This window comes from Nyctereutes procyonoides, unplaced genomic scaffold, assembly GCF_905146905.1.
Source record: "Nyctereutes procyonoides isolate TBG_1078 unplaced genomic scaffold, NYPRO_anot_genome, whole genome shotgun sequence".
Taxonomy (NCBI): Eukaryota; Metazoa; Chordata; class Mammalia; order Carnivora; family Canidae; genus Nyctereutes; species Nyctereutes procyonoides.
The window spans coordinates 39,125,953-39,143,453 of NW_026575142.1; positions in this window are offsets into that span (position 1 = coordinate 39,125,953).

A 17,501-nucleotide genomic window follows, 5' to 3' on the forward strand; every position below is an offset into this window, starting at 1 on the left:
GCTGTTGCTGGGAAGAAGGCCTACTGGGTCTGCAGACTCTGTGACTCGTCCTTCATGCTGCCGTGCTCCATCGCCTGACACCCAAGGCCTCCTCGGCACCTGTCTGGGGCCCCATGGTGGCTCTAAAACAACAGACAGACCACTGCAAGCAGAGAATTGGTAGGAAGAAGGCACATGGAGATACCACCCTCGGTCTGGCGGTGAGACCTGGGATGGGTGCCTGAAGGACTCGGCTTCATCTACACCATGGGGGAAGGAGATCGGGCGATTGCACACTCCTCACCGCTGTGACTTGCTGAGACAAGAAGAAAAAGGAAAACACAGCTGCTGGCTCCCTATACAGATCTGCTAAGTACACGGAGGTCAGGGAGAAGGAGTGGCAGGGCTCCTTCAGAGACCTGCCTCACCAGATTGGATCAAATTGGTGTCAGAACCAAGTTGACATCTTGTAGGAAAACAGAGTCTTGCCTCAGGACTCCAGAGTCATGGTCACCTAGGCAGCATGCATGATGGGGCGTGCACGGGTGGGGTGTGCACGATAGGAAGTGGGGCAGGTTGTCTGGGAAGTGTGTAGGAAAGACTTAGAGACAGACTGGTTGATGGACCCAGAAGGGAATGGCCCACTGTGTGGAGGGAAACGATGCTGATTAAGAGGGGGAGAAGGTGGGGGTCCATCGGGACACTCCCGGGACCTCCTGCGAAACTCAACTTGCCCAGAGATGTGTTGGGTGCAGGGGGGACGAGAGCAAGGAAAGATGAGGATAGGATGCCCCCTCCAACAAATCCCTGGTCTCACCGGTGAGACTAGCAGAGCACACAAATGCCTGTTGTCTCACATCACGCACTCTATTCCAGAACACGGTGCAGATAGACACACAGAGATACGTCCACATATAATCACACACGCACACACACACACACACACACACACACCCCACTTATAGCCAGCAGTAGCACCCTCCATCTACACTCACCACAAACCTGAAACCATGGTTACCTGCTAACTACTTGTAACCACACAAAATAGCCCTGAGTTAAGTATCAGAATCCAACAAAAATCTATAGCACATATAGCATTAAACATAAACTCTGTATTATCCAAGAAACAGGAAATGTGACCTCACAAAGCCTCAAATAACTTACATTCTAAAGTAGGCCGAGAAAATAAGGATAAGAATTCGGGGACAGGAAGGAAAGAACTCATTATTTTTCCTTGTCTCACTTCCATTCCTCTCACTGGCTGGAGAGCCCCCCACACACACACCCTGCAGCCCTCGCAGGAGGGTGACACCCCCCGCCCCCGCCACTGCCTGGCAGCTGTGGGTGCTGGAGCCCCGGCCTGCCCTGGTCTGCGGTACAGGTGGTTGACGGGGAGAAGCCCAGAGGACTCACGGGCGAGCAGGTGCTCAGCGCTCCCCTGTGATGGTTTCCAGCCGGGAGGTAAGAGCAGGTGAATTGGCCGGCGGAGCCTCTGATCCCTGTGCCGAGTGGGGCCGGGGTGCAGGTGACTCAGCGCGGGAGCGGCCGTCTTCCACCTGCGCCTTCTTTCCTACAGGTGCCTCCAGGGCTGTCCCCGTCCCCCTGGCTGGGATGCTGGGCACCACAGTGGGTCTGTACCTCGACACCAAAATGTGCTGCCGCTTTACCCAGGTGCAATAGTTAGGTCCTCGGATGACCGCTGAGCAGGAGGGCCGCTGGAGACACTGCACATGTTAAGTGAAAGGAGACAAAAGACTCAAAGAAAGATAGGAGACATGACGAGCCCACTTCCCCATTGGCACAACTCTGTGGCCCCAGACCTCAGGACTCCAGCAGCCTCCCCCAGGCGAGCTGTGGCTGTCCCTCCGGGCTGGCATCCTAGCACATGATTACAGGTTGGGGTTCAGACAGGTCTGCATGTGGCTCTGTCCACCCCCGGCTCCCTCTCCAGGCCCTAGGTGCTGCCCCTGCCCATCTGAGGGATTCCTGCTCTTTTCCGAGGTCAGGAAACACACTTTTCTGCTCCCAACCCCCGACTCTTCGAATCCGTCACTCTAATTTTCATTCTGTCCGCAAGCATTGCTCAGGGCTCAGTAGGCCGAAGTTCACCTTGGCCGCCCGTAAAGCAGAGGAAGGGATGCCACAGGTGCGGGCGGAGCCTTTCATGCAGTAAAATTAGTGCTCCATGTTGACCCGGAGGCCTTTGAGGAGACCTGCAGATGATCACACTTGCCTCTCTTGGTTCCTGCCTGTGGTGCACGCCCAGCACGCACACACCTCCCCGCATCACTGATGCAGAGCCTCGGCCAGAGCTCAGGTTTGTTACAGCTGATGAAGAAATGAAATTTGCACAGCAAATGCCGGTGCACAGGCCTCACTCCTGCTGCGCACCCTTTGTCCAGGGCCCTGTCCACTGAGCAGACAGCAAGGAAGAACTTTCTGTGGTCTCATTGAAATGTAAAATTCACCAGGAGAGAGAGAGCACCTCTGGGGGCAGGTGTTTGTCCAGCCTTGGTGCAGGAGGAGGGCAGAGGTGCTGCAGGAGGAGGGCAGGAGTGCTACCTACAAGACTGACAAAGCAGGGGGATTGGCAGGTGAGAGTCCTGGTGCCAATGGCATTACTACTTCTGAAACCACAATTTGCTTAAAAGTGAAGCTGCTCCCCACAGGCTAGGTGGCCCCTCTGGCCTGCAGACCATTCCTGGGACCCCCAGACATGAGATGGACATAGGTTATCATTAAAACTTGGTATTGGTTTATTTTGCTATGGTTTCCCCTAATTATAAAAGTAGTATGTTTATCATAAAAGATTTTGAAAAGCCCAGAAAGATTGTAAAGGAAATGAAAATCACCTCACTCCCATGTGAGAAATCCCCTTAACGAAGCAGCCAGGTCCCCTCAGATTCAGGCTCCCGCAATATCCTGTCAGGTGTTGGGAGGAGCCGCATCCGAGTCCCTGACAGCAAAGAGTCAGAAGCTCACTCTTGCCCATTGAATCCACTTTTTCCATAACGCACAGCGACCTTCTGTGCTGAACGCCGCACGGCTGCGTCTTTACTAGTTTTTGGAAAGACAGTGGCCCAAGAATGACGTGTGCCTGCGTGGTCGCCCTGGTTGCCGTGAATGTTGGCCTACTGGCCGGGAAATCCAGTAGCTTCCGGCTCACGTGTGCTCTCCGATGACGGCTTGTCCCTTGGGTTAGCCTCCCCCCACCCCCAGGCCATATCTGTCTGCTGCTGGCCTGGGACACTCCACTCATCCATTTGCCATCCATTTATTCTGTCATTAATTCCCCCATTTACCCACCTGACACATGCCAACTGAGGCCCATTCCTCTGGTGGCAGGGCTGTCGCAGCGCTCCCTGGAAGACAGAGCTGCTCACGTGTATACTGGGCCCTCAGATGGAGGACAAGGGACCCACGAGGTGGAAGAATGGACACCTAAAAGGCATAGAGTCACAGCAGGTGTGCCCGGCTGTGGGAAAATGATGAATCTCGTGTACCTGGCATGTGGCGAGCAAGGGAGGTGGAAGGGGCCCCAGGAATCCCATTTAATGGGAAACTGAGTCAGCCAAGTGAACAGGAGGTATGCCCAGGGCCACTCGCCATATCGGGTTCAAAGCCGTGTCTGTGAGCCTGATTTCAGCAGCTGGGTTGGTTCTATTTCCCCCACTACTGAACATGTATGGAATCTCAGAAAGTGGGTGTCCTTGAGTGCTGGAAAGATGTGCCCCAGAGCTGTGACATCGTCCTCTGGGGAGGTTGAGAACTGTTTGTCTGCAGCAACCCACAGGGACGGCCTTCAGTCCTGAGGACTTCACCATCACCCTGATGCCACTTCCGAGTGGCACCTCTGCCATCACACAGTGACATCTCCCCAAGGAACAGGTTTCCTGGGTCCAGCCATGCCCATCCCCGAGGCTTACGCACCTGCCCTGCTCAAGTGTCTTACACACAAAGGGATGTCCCCGGGCACGTCTACAAGGGACACAGGGTGAGGCATCCTGGGGTGAGCATTCTCAAAGTCAGAAGCAGGAGAAGCATTCGAAGCTGGGAGGGAGAGGACAGGTCCATGCGGGGCCCCACTCCCCATGTGCGTCTGCCAGACAGGAAAGTCACCAAAGGCAGGTGGCCAGTGTTGACTTAAGTGGGCTGGTTGGGAGACAAAGCAAACCCAATCAACCCCAGGAGACCTATGATCTCTTCCTAGCTAACTCAAAGAAGGGCCTGGTGACACCCCCACATCCAGAACAAGATGTGAGGGGGTCACATGTCACTAGTTGAACGCTGACTTCTTAGCCATATAAATGCTCTCGAGAAGCTTTATGTATTACAAGAAAAAAAAAAGACATTCATACCAATAACAGATCTTTTCATTAGTCCTGAGATGGTAACAGAGCTTTTAAAAATTTCTTCTCTATCCCTTGTTCTAAGTCTATTAATAAAAAAAAGAGATAGAAACACATAAATGGATGAATAAATAGACTGATAAAAAGATGAGAAGATGGATGGAGGAATAGATGGGTGGATAGATCAATAGATAAGAAATAAACAATTGGCAGAACTTTTGCAAACAAATCAATGATATTTGGAGTCCTTAGGGGATCTGTCCAAGGATTGCTTCTAGCAGGATGGAGCCAGCTCACCAGGCTTGCTTATGGAAAACAGACCTAGGATTGGGGAATTATGGGGCATGGCTCCCCGGAAAATATCATATACTACCTGAGTATAAAATAGATATGTTTCCTGACCAAATTCACCCTTTCTGGTTAGGAATACAGCTCTATGTATTTATTTAGGGACTTCATATATCTGGGAACAGTGAGACGCAAGCTACAGTCCCAGACATCGGCCCGCTTTGCCTCTGTCGTATGATGACATACAGCCTCAAAAGGACTCCTACAGCTTCATACTGGGGAACACTGCTGATTCATGGGAGTTTAATTTCAAAAAACCAATTTTTTGTGTTGTCTCAAACATAAAAAAACAATTACCACAAATACTTTGCTTGTATTAAGTTCTCACACAATAAATATTATAAAAAGAGGTTAAACCCCCAAATTAAAACATGACCCCGTATTATCTTTATAAAATCAAAAAGGCATTTCAAATATTATGGTCTCTACATTTTCTGATCACAGATGTGGCTAAGTGCCTCCATTGAGTATCTCAGGACATTTTCTCTGTAAAATGTACATTTCACCGGGTCTGTTAACAGTGGTGTCTGAAAGACGGAGAATGTGTTGGTTTCTTCATGCAACATACTGAGACACGTTTAATTTCATTGAATTAATTGTTATAAGGCTAGTTTAAGTTTGTAATTGAAATATTATCTTCTTAATAAAAGAAAGTTTTTTTATTCAGAATGATTAACACTTAAGTTAAGCTAATAAAAGTGATACTGTGGGATTCTGATGTGGGGGAGGTGGTAATAAAGATGCAATTAGCCAGCATCTCCTGTGTAAAGGGAGTAGAAAGGAAGAGGATGAAAGTGTCTCTCTGCTCCTTCCCTGACCTTATCTCCCCAAAGCCTGGGCACAGCTGCCTCTCCGGAGCTGATGCACCAAACTGTCACCCAAGCCTAAGATGTCAAATGAGGACAAGGACAGCTGGGAGGAGAGGAGGTTGTAGGGAGGGAGCAGGGAGGTCTTATTCCCAATGAGCGCATCTGAGTGGGTCATAGATAGACAGTCCCTATGGATGCTGTGGCCTGGGCCTGTCTGTACCTGTGAGTCTGTAGCTGTTCGTGACCTCCAAAGCAGGCTCTGATCCAAATGAACCATGATGAACTAGGGAAAAGCCAGCCCTGTGTCCTGCAGTGTCCTGTGTCCTGCAGCCCCATGTCCTGCAGGATTCACAGCCAGAGACACTGAGAACACAATCTGCCAGTCCTCTATGGACATTATGAGCCCTGGGGCAGTGGGCTTCATTCTGCAATCCATGTGGGTGCTGGCTCAGCAGAGTTTTCTTGAGTCCTCATCTGTGATGCTCCCTTGCTTGTCTGTATCCTGCAACACCTGTGGTTCCCTTGAAGGGCTTATGTAGGGCGGACCCATGCTTCAGCACCAAGTGACAAGCCACATGGTCTAAAACTGGCCTAGGAGAATAAGGACAAGGTCTTGCAGGGATACCTTCATGCTCTTGCTTCCATCCCAGGCTCAGAATTTAAAACCCCAGGGGAGAAATGCAAGTTAATATATTTACAGCAACCAAAAAACACAGAGCACAGAAGTGGAGGGCTCAATGTGGGCAGGGCGCCAATCTCTATTAGACTGTTTCCATCACCGACAAAAATAGAGTCAAGCAAATCCCATTCCATGTTGTTAGCTGACAGTCCAAATCATGCAATTTGGTCATTGTGATGGGTCCTCAGTCATCCATTCAAATTAGCCAAGCACTTCCATCAGTTTTACTAATTTAAGACTTTTGGAAGATGAAAAAAATCTTGAGTTTGTCGACGAGTGTTCAAGAAAAATTATTCTGACACTTGTTAAAAATAGTAAAGATGTTATTCAAAGACTATTGCAATAGGGGAGAGAAGTGGCTAAACTCCAAATCCAGCAAAGGCAGCTGGGCGTCTGCAGCCAGGAAGCAGAGTGAGAGGTCAGTGGACGGGAAACTCCCAAAACCATATCTGGAGGGTAGGGGTTCTTACTGAAGGTGCACAGGGTGATCAGATGGGGTTTATCTGCATTGACTCACCCAGATTCTGGCTAAAACTGGGCTATTCACACCCACAAGGAAGGGAGCCAGGATGGAGGCCAGGCCAATAAGAGGGCTCAGAGGAGCTTGACTGAAGCTGGGTTAGGGACAGAGTCTTTGTCACAAGTTAAAAATGCAGCAAAGAACCCAAGGTCACAACCTGTGGGTCTGGCTCTGCTTCAGACTCCCATCCTCCCTTCTCGTATCTGTCTCTCATTTTCCCATGACAATGTCCAATGGCCACCAGAGGACCCCACAGCCAGATGAGTGTAACGGCATTGTCCTTTGCTGTCTCGATGCCTGTCTGCCCACGCGGAGTGATGTGTGCTTAGGGCAAGGGCTGTCATGTTCACCATTGAGCCACCACCTGCCAGCACCTGCACATGGCAGGAGCTCATGCTTTCCTGTGTAATGGGTGATGAATGGATGGCTGAAGGTCATGTGATTTGGGAGAGCATGGAGAATATTCCAGATATGTCTATATTGACAAAAATTCTTAGCCTTCATTATTAGGTTTTGGGGAAACTCAAATATATGACCATGCCCCAATATTCAGTGATGCTTTGCAAAATGACAGAAAGGTCACTTGACCATAACAACACAAAAATACTCCAAAGAGCAACATTATGGTCCTGCTACATAAAGCATGAGCTAAAAAATTCATTCAAAAAGATGAAAGCTCTAAATTAAAAGAGAATACTTAAGTTCCAACCAACACTTGAACGATGAGTAAAGCACCTTAAGGATTTTTTTATGACCATTTTCGGCTTATATTCTCCACCTTCACCTTCATCCCCAAATAATTTCTCTATATATGAAAAAAAAAATCACCCAAGGCTGGCATTAGAACTAAAACGCTCACATGAAAATTTCAAGGCAATCACAAGCATCTTACTATTGAAAAGGTTCTGCTTGTGGTTCATCAGAGCGGTTGTCCGAACTCTAGCACCAGAGTTCCTGAGGCCTCTACTGTCCTACAGTGTTTGTGACATATTCACTTACTCGTCACTGTACTGAATTGTGTCTGTCTGGGACTGTAAGGATTGGGATTGCAGAGGCTCCTTAGCTGTCATGTTCCTCAATCTTTTGTTTCTCTGTGGCCTGCTCACTGCTTCTCAAAGGATGGTCCGGCTGTGAACATGGTGCTCTTTCCCCTACTGAGCATCATTTGGCTTCTTTTAGTTCACAGCTGTCCCAGGCTGTATGAGAAGCCGCTAAGAGAGCATTTTGACTTTTGTTTCTCACCACACTTTCATTACAACATGCTTAGACTTTTGTTCATTTTGGTGATGAATCTGCATTGATAATAAAAGAGATGTAGAAATATGTTAATTGAGATATTAGTATATCCCATTGGCTATAAAAGTTTTCTGTGGTTCCTACTCAATGATGTTAAATACTCAATTTGATGTCTTCTGTGATCAGATACTTGTATTAGCTTGGGTGTTCGGCTCTACTAATTAAAAAGGATGCCACAGAAGCTCTTGCCTCAACATCCGTGGGACTGCTTTATAGAACTGCACATAGTAGAGCCAGAAACAGGTAGGCTTTCATCAACACCCTGTGCCATGGCTACTGAAATCCGCCTGGTGTCCAAGGCAGATGTATGGCACCCCCAAGGAGACATAAGGGGCCTGGCCTCTGCCCTTCCCACCTGAAGCCGCACAAGACTCTGTGAAAAAAAAAAAGAAAAGAAAAGAAAAGAAAAGAAAAGAAAAGAAAAAACAAAAACAAAAACAAAAACAAAAAACAAGACTCTGTGAAAGTGGAATCAGTTTCCAGGCGCTAAGAAATAATTACCCAGGCAAATTACACGTGAATACACCTGGCATGTTACATGTCACCTTAGGTGCTGCTGCTAGATGCCTCAGACTACATTCTGGATTAAAAAGAGAAATCCAAATATCCAACTTCAGACCTTCCTGTTTTTAAAGTGAGATGGTTTCATCATTAGGAGAAGAAGAAGAAGAGGGAGAGGGATGGGGGAGGGTGAGGAGGAATGTGGTTTCTTTCCTTTAAAAAGAATTACAGAATCCCTTATTAGGGTGATGTAGCTGTCTCCTGAATATTACGGAGGAAGGATGACAATGCTAATGTCCTATCCCCCATCATGGAGCCAAGAGAGAACTGCACTTTGATCAAACAGCAGGAATGCACGTGGGCTAATAATATTAGCAAACTTTAATTAAATGACCTAGATGCTTTATGTACGTTGTTTCATTTAACATTTGTGACAGGTGTATAAGGTCATTACTAATAACCGCTTTTCACAAAAGATGAAAATGGGCCTCAAGGAAGTTCATTTGTCCATTGAGGGCTATAGAAAGGACATTGATTGGATACAGCCCCAGATGATCTGAGAAGCTCAGAGTTTGCAGTTAAGCATCATATTCTCTCATCTTTGAGCATGAGACAAATAGCTTCTTTTTAAAAGATTTGTTTAATTTTTAAGAGAAAAAAAGAGAGGGAGTGAATGGAGAGGGAGGAAGGCAGGGGAAGAGGGAGAGAGAGTCTCAAGGAGACTCTCTAATGAGCATGGAGCCCAACATGGGCTCAGTCTCACCACCCTCAGATCAGGACCTGAGCCAAAACCAAGACGGATGTTCCATTGACAGAGCCACCCAGGTGCCTAGAGACAAACATTTTCTTTTAAGATCACCCAGCTTACAATCTTGTCAGAGACCCTTAAGAAAGAGTGTTCCTGGGGATCCCTGGGTGGCTCAGAGGTTTAACACCTGACTTCAGCCCAGGGCATGATCCTGGGGTCCTGAGATTGAGTCCCATGTCGGGCTCCCTGCATGGAGCCTGTTTCTCCCTCTGCCTGTGTCTCTGCCTCTCTCTGTCTCTGTGTCTCTCATGAATAAATAAATAAAGTCTTAAAAAAAAAAGAAGAAAGAAAGAAAGAAAGAAAGAAAGAAAGAAAGAAAGAAAGAAAGAAAGAATGTGCCCAAGGTGAGGTCATGGAAGCAACTCAACAACATTCCTGAGCACCTGTTAAGAGTCAAAGTACAAGGATCAAAATACAGACAAATGCAAGACAATAATGGTGGTTCACATAAAAGAAGAAGAAAGGGCTATGGGAATTCCCAGAAGGAGTTAAGGGTGTAATAGTAAAGGAGGTGTGCATGCATGGAATGTGCCCATGGAAGCCAGGGGAGCATTTATCATAAAGAGATAAGCAGAGACAAAGGGTGTCAGAAAAGAAAATAACTTGGTTTGCAAAGACATACAAGGAAATCCAGTCTACAGAAGGACCCCTCATTAAAAAATTTTTAGGGATCCCTGGGTGGCGCAGCAGTTTGGCGCCTGCCTTTGGCTCAGGGCGCGATCCTGGAGACCCAGGATCGAATCCCACATCAGGCTCCCAGTGCATGGAGCCTGCTTCTCCCTCTGCCTATGTCTTTGCCTCTCTCTCTCTCTATCATAAATAAATTTTTTAAAAAATTAAAAAAAATTTTTTAAATTAAATTAAAAAAAAACCCAGATATTTAAGAGAAAAACATAAAAACTACCAATCAGCCTTCATGGTAGATCTGACCACAATGGGTAAATAACAATTTTCTTACATAATTATCACATTCTGTATATGATATATCTTCACACATTGGTATGGCAATATTTAATGAAAAAAATTTCACTAAGGAGACAGAAACTTACAGAAAAGCCTTAAAGTATCATTTTTTGGGGGGGATTAGTGTTTTACAGAGTGACCATGTTATTTTTATTTTACCTCAGGATACAAAAGATAATTGCCTCTGAGTGTGGGGTATGTTGTTGGTGCTCATGGACAATGACAGCAAGGCAAGCAGCTACTCCTGCTCCACAGCCCCACCTTGTGATCCACCTCTGTGTCAGTTAGCTATTGCTGCCTAACAACTATCCCCAGAACCAGTGCTTTAGAACAAGAGTTATCTACCATTGCTCACATGTCTGTGGGGCTTCTGGAGTTCTTCTGATCTACACTGGGCTTGAGGGGTGGCCATGCTTCACACAGTATATCTGCAGTCAGGTGTGCCCACATGCCTCCCCCTGGAACCAGAGCTGAGAGGCCACCAGTTACCCATGGGAAGCTCTTCTCATGACAGCAGTAGAGATGAGACAGTGAATAGAAATGTGTGAGGCCTCCTCTGGCTTAGAACTATAACGTTGTCTCTTCTGCTGAAATGCCATTGGCCAGAGCCAAGCACATAGCTAGGTCCCACCAAGGGGCAGGGACACACACCCTGTCCACAAGAGACCATGGAGGATAGATATGCACAGACCAGGGAAGAGTCTAGGGCATGTGCCTTTAGGCTGTGTCTTTGTGCCATTTTTAAATTTTCTGATTGTACATGGCTAGTTTATGGTTTGTTTTATTTCCATTGTTATTTACTAGGATATATGTATAGCATCACATGGTTTAAGAAGGTAGATCTATCCAACATTCATTTTTTTTTAATTTAAGATTTTATGTTTTTATTTGACAGAGAGAAAGAGAGAGCATGCACACAAGCAGAGTGGCAGGCAGAGGGAGAGGGAAAAACAGGCTCCCCACCAACCAGGGAGCTTAATGTGGGGCTCCATCCCAGGACCCTGGGATCCTGACCGGAGCCGAAAGCAGATGCTTAATCAACTGAGCCCCCCAGGCACCTCATGACAAAGAATCAACTTATTTTCCTTTTTTAAAAGATGTTATTTATTTATTCATTCATGAGAGACACACAGAGAGAGAGGCAGAGACACAGGCAGAGGGAGAAGCAGGCTCCTTTCAGGAAGTCCAATGCGGTACTCGATCCCAAGACTCCAGAATCATGCCCTGAGCCAAATGCAGACACTCAACCACTGAGCCACCCAGGCATCCCAGAATCAACTTCTTTCATGAGGCTCTATAAACCCTAGAATTATATATTTTGTTTGCTAGATTTATTTTATTGAAACTATCAGTTATCTACTGAGGTCAGAAATGAAGAAGCAACTAATTCACCACTAATATCTTTTTCTTTTAATATCTTCAAGTTTCAGGGAGCCTTCTTTCCCTGAGATTATAAAATTTGTCAATGTTGCCACCCTGCCTGGAAGGGATAATATTTGCCAGGATTCCATGGGTCATAGGACAGGTATCGACCAGAGTTCCTGGGACGTCTTAGCTAACAACCGGTCCATGTCTGAAGAACAGTCCTGACTCTGGAGTGGTAAGCTTGTCATAACTACTTACAGGGGATTTCTGACACTGTCACATTTAAAAATATGTTCTGATTGGATGGAGAAAAGATTCTTTTTGACCTATATAAATAACTGCATGATCACAAGAAGTAAAGAGATTTAGAAAGATTGTTTGCATTTTGCATAGCCATTGGCATCATGTTTTGAAATGGCTTATGGACACAGACGATTTCTATCTGTAATTATTTTGTATTAGCATCACTATATTTAAGTGTGCTAACAATTTATTTGCTTATTATCTACATAAGGAATTTCATGTCTTTTTTTTCTCGATGCTCAAGGATTAGTTCAAACAAGATATTATTTAAAGAATGTTTCATTTCAGTTTGAACAACTATTGTCCCTTTAACTTAGAGTCAGAGTAAGAAGAAATAAGAGGAGTTCTCATAAGCTCGGTAAAAATAGAACTTTAATCCCAATTAAATCCATTCTTTCAGGTCCATTTCATCCCTCTGTAATTTCTTCTTATTTTTGATGATGATGATTTTGTGTTAAACAGATGACTTTCATCAGGCATCTGTTTGCGGGATGAGTCCTGGGAATTCTCCTTTAGTCCCTGGATAGGACATGATGGGGTTTCTTCCTTGGGACAGGTCTGTTGTCACGGTGAAGTCTGCGTCCTTGGGTAGAGTCACTGTGGTACAAAGGGTCAGGAGCCCCTCTAGTCATCTACTGTGGTTCTTTTGATGTTTCTTCAGAAGACTTAAGATCTGGTTGTCACACACAGCCAAGGTCTTCTTTCAAGTGTAAAGCAATGAAAAAATACCAATTGACAGGGCTCAGCAAGGAGGAATGGGTCTGGGAAACTAATTATAATCAACTCCAGTTGCTGCTTAACATCGTGTTACTATGCAGGTCCCCTTAAACCCACATGTTTTCCCAGGAATAGGATGATAAATGTATGTTTTCTCCCTTATGATTTTTTGTGACATCTTATTTTCTCTAGATAATTGTAAGCATACAGTATGTAATACTTAAAACATACAAAATATGTGTTAACCGAGCATTTATGTTATTGGTAAGTCTTCTGATCAATAGTAGGCTATTAGTAGTTATGTTTTGGAGGACTCAAAAGTTACACACAGGTTTTCAACTGCCCAGGGGTTGGAGCCCTTAAGCTCTGCATCATTCAGGGGTCAACTGTATAATAAAATGGAGGAGAGTGGGTCTTCCTTTGAAGGACTTGTGTAATCAAATGATAAGAATTAAATCAAAAGCAAATCTAAGATGGTGAGCCTCCAAGGTCAGTGAGGACACTGGCAAATCTCCAGACTATTTTAATGTATCCCATCAATCCTGCAGTCTGATTGCCAACAAGCGACAAGTGCATGTGAGTATCCAAACTGCAAAAAACACGAAGGCTGAATATACCTTTACATTAATGACTTTTCATTTCATTCCAATTAAGTTAGAGAGCAAGTTCCACTTTTGATGTGCCTATTCTTTTAGCGTTGGTTCAACCAGGAGAGCTCCAACAAGGGAGTGAAGCGAATTAAAACTCTGGAGAATGGCAACTCAACCCAATTATTTCTAGCATCCCTCTTTTTATAAAGCAAAGGAGTCGATTTTTACTGGAACTCAGCTGCCATTGGAAAGCCCTTAAGATACTTAAAATTAAAAAAAAAAAGATTTCTTAAAAGTTTTATTATCCCAAAGTTAGGGCATAAATTTAGAACAGAAGATAGTAACAAACCTAAGTCATAAATACTTAAAGTCAAGAAATAATTAAAGTTTCAGTCTCAAACTAAAATAAAACAAAACGCCACAGCAGGTAGCCATTATTATTAGGGATTTTAGCTTTTTATAGTGATAATAATAATAAAGAACTTTGATTCAAAGGTAGTTCATGAACACAGAAAGAGTAAATGTTCACAAAATTTGGTGATAAAGAGGAATTTTGTGACCAAGGTGGAGAATAACATTTATATTTCCTGTTTAGAGCAGAATGCATATTAATATTTTCAAAGGTCAAATCACTGTTTAACAAAAGGAAATCCAAATTTAGGTTTTCTTTTTTTATGCCATTCATGCAGGAATTTGCAGACAAGTTTTCACAAGCCTTTTTCTCATTTTATAATTATATTCGCTGACACTGAGCAAATTTGTAAAAATGTTAACACATTTCACTGCTCCTTTCAAATATATTGGTTGCAAGTAGCATAAACTCAAACTCACTTCCCTTTGTATTTTAGTACTTTTTTTACACTCTCAAATATGTCTTTGGTTAGCTTATTTCTCTTTCTGGTATAATAAGATATTTATATTTTACCTTGATAAACATAGATTTCACCTTGATAAACAGACATGAATGTACTCAAAGTCTTTTGTAAATATCCCCCCGAGTCACTACCTTACTACCTGTGCTACATAGTTTACAGGAACAAATCAAATGATACCAATTCTATTTATTTTACCATATGATGTTCACATATAATTTGAAATGTTTTATGGATAGAAAGATGATATGATAGACATCGGGGGGGAAAGGCCAAGATATTCAGAAATATAAATTAACTAGATTTTATTTATTATTTATTTTAAAGATTTCATTATTTATTCATGAGAGACAGAGAGAGAGAGAGAGAGAGAGAGAGACAGGCAGAGGGAGAAGCAGGTTCCCTGCTGGGAGCCCGATGTGGGACTTGATCCCAGGACCCCGGGATCATGCCCTGAGCTGAAGGCAGATGCTCAACCGCTGAGCCACCCAGGCGTCCCTTAATTGGGATTTTAATGGAAAACTTTATCTTGCATAAGCTAGAATATTTTGGTAAAATTGTATTTTATGCTATGATAAAATAGATGGGAAAGATAGAAAACAACATTAAAACTGAAATTATCAGACTAATCCAATTTGCGTGTGGATTCACTTTGATTAAAAATATTACCTGAGGGGTGCCTTGGTGGCTCAGTCGTTTAAACATCTGCCTTCAGCTCAAGTCATGATCTCAGAGTCATAGGATCAAGCCCCGCATTGGGCTCCCTGCTCAGTGGAGGGCCTGCTTCTCCTTCTGCCTTTGCTTATGCTCTTTCTCTCTCTCTTAAATAAATAAATAAATAAATAAATAAATAAATAAATAAATAAAATCTTTTTTTTAATTACCTAATTTTTTCCACTTTTATGCACCAAATATTAAAAACTCTTCAGATTTTGCTTATATTTGCTTATACTGAAGTTTTCCCAACTATCTCTCCATATTATCAAATTTGCTTCTTTTTAAAACTTTCTCATTTAGCATCTTATTCATCAAGACCATTAACTTAACCTGACAACCAGTGTTTCCTTCTGATTTAAGCAAATATCTAAAATGCCAAAAGTCAGGGCAACTGGGTGGCTTAGTCAAGTAAGTATCCAACTCTTGATTTTGGCTCAGGTCATGATCTCAGGGTTGTGAGATAAAGCCCTGTGTTAGGCTCCCTGTTCAGCGGGGTGTCTGCTTCTCTTTCTCTCTCCCTCTGCACTTCCCTGAGCCCCGCCTCAAATAAATAAATAAATCTTTAAAAATAAATAAATAAATAAATAAAATGTCAAAGGTTGACAGCTTGAGATATTTAAAGTTCAACTGTTTTTCTTTTTTTTTTAAGTTTTAGAAATTCTTGAGGTCACTTAAATTTATAGAAATGCTTCAAAGTATCTCTAAAACAAATCAGAAGAGAAGCTCCGTTGAATTAATAAAATCGTATACTCTATTTTTTTTTCTGAAGCTAGGAGAAGATACCAATGTGTTTCCTCAGAAATATACATTTCATGCAAACACAGTCAAAGAATGCAGTCTGATCCTGGGCAAGCTATGGAATGGAGGAGGTGTTTATAGATCAATATGTCATGGTGTGCTACTTTTGTCCATGACTCTATCTGAGCTCTGGTTAGATTAGTGATGCAAACTTGTCTGCTGTACCTTGTGTCAGCCCTTTTTCCCTCCAAGGGCTGACTCGCTTGTCTGAGTGTTGGCTTAGTGCTTCCTTGTGTTTTGGCAGAAGGAAGCGCCCTGTGTGGTTCTTGGAAAGCCAGAAACCCCAGATACACTGGAACTGTCGTCCTGCTGTACCCCACGATCATGGCCAGTCTCTCAGTTGCAAACACATCAAGGGAAATGCTCTTCTGTGTCGCTTTGTTCTGTGAGCCACGTAAAAACCAGCTGCAAACCTCTCTCCTCTCAGCTCTACATCCCTTCCCCTTTATTAGGCGTATTTACGCCTCTCTGATGTGTGCATCCTGAGAGTATGCATGGATGACAGATCCTTGTGACCACTTCACCTACAATGTTGCATGGGTGTGTGTGGAATGGGGCAGAGGGGAGAGTGTGTAGATGCTAGCCAGCCAAAGAAACAACATGGGTTATGGTTATAAGCACATCGTTTAAATAAAAGAGGGAAAGGCACTGTTTTAATGCTTTTTTCTTTCCTACTTAGACACTTCAAAAGGGGAACAAGAAGTCTCTGCATCTCCCCAGTCACACATCAAGAAAAATGTAAAATCACAGAGTCATTGGCTCATTACCACTACAGAACTCCCAGGCTGCTCTCCTCTCCAGACAGAATAGAAGTTTTCTTTTTGGGTGACTTCAGATCATAGTGGTGTGCTACAAAGACAAGCATAGAGGATGCCATCAGGTGTCAGAGGACAAGATAATTCAGTCAGGTGGGAAGTGATGTAGATGACAAGGTGTGATTTGCATCATCCTTATAGAAATGATACCTTGTGACCCAGGGTCAAACAGATGTTTGCCCCAAATGCCAAGGTATCAGAGTCCCCAAGACTATGAACCAAAAAGGCAAATTCACACTTGCATGTACCCATCCACATGCATACACACACAAACAACACCACCTTGTCATTCATGACCCAACAGAAACTACCAGACGGTCAGACCGTAAGATTCCTGGTTCTGTGGAAGGGGCTGGGTTTTGACAGACGCAGAGCCAACTCAGCCAGGAACCTGAATTAAACTAGAAATAGAATCAAAAGAGAGCCAAGAGGAAAGAGGGAGGGAGTCAGAGACAGAGGGAGGGGGACTGAGGCAGAAATAAAAGCTCTTGACAGCCATGTGCGATTCTCCTGGGGACTGAAACAAAACCATGTGCCTGCATGCCACAGGGTGGTGAGGTGCATGGCTAAGGCAGCCAAGTTCAGGCAGGGCACTCCTTAGCTTAGGTTCGTCACCTTCACAAATCTCTGTGGAAAGTCAATTTTAGAAAAGCACCTATAGAGAGGTGCAGGGAAGTATGGTCTTCAGAAGCTTTTGCTCATTTAATAATAATAATAATAATAATAATAATAATAATAAGAAGAAGAAGAAGAAGAAGAAGAAGGAGAAGGAGAAGGAGGAGAAGGAGGAGGAAGAGAAGGGAAGAGGAAGAAGGAGAAGGTGAAGGAGAAAAAGAAGAGGAAGGGGAAAAAGAAGAGGAGGAAAAAGGAGGAGAAGAAGGAGGAGGAGGAGAAGAAGAGGAATAATAATAAGAAAACATATAAGGGACCAGGAATGGAATGGACACACACATACATTACCAACACTAGCAAGCTGACAGTTCTGTCTCTTCATGGTGGGAAACCAATAATTTTCTGACCTGATAACTGTGCCCACAAGGGGCACAATCCACCTCTGACATTATCACCGAAG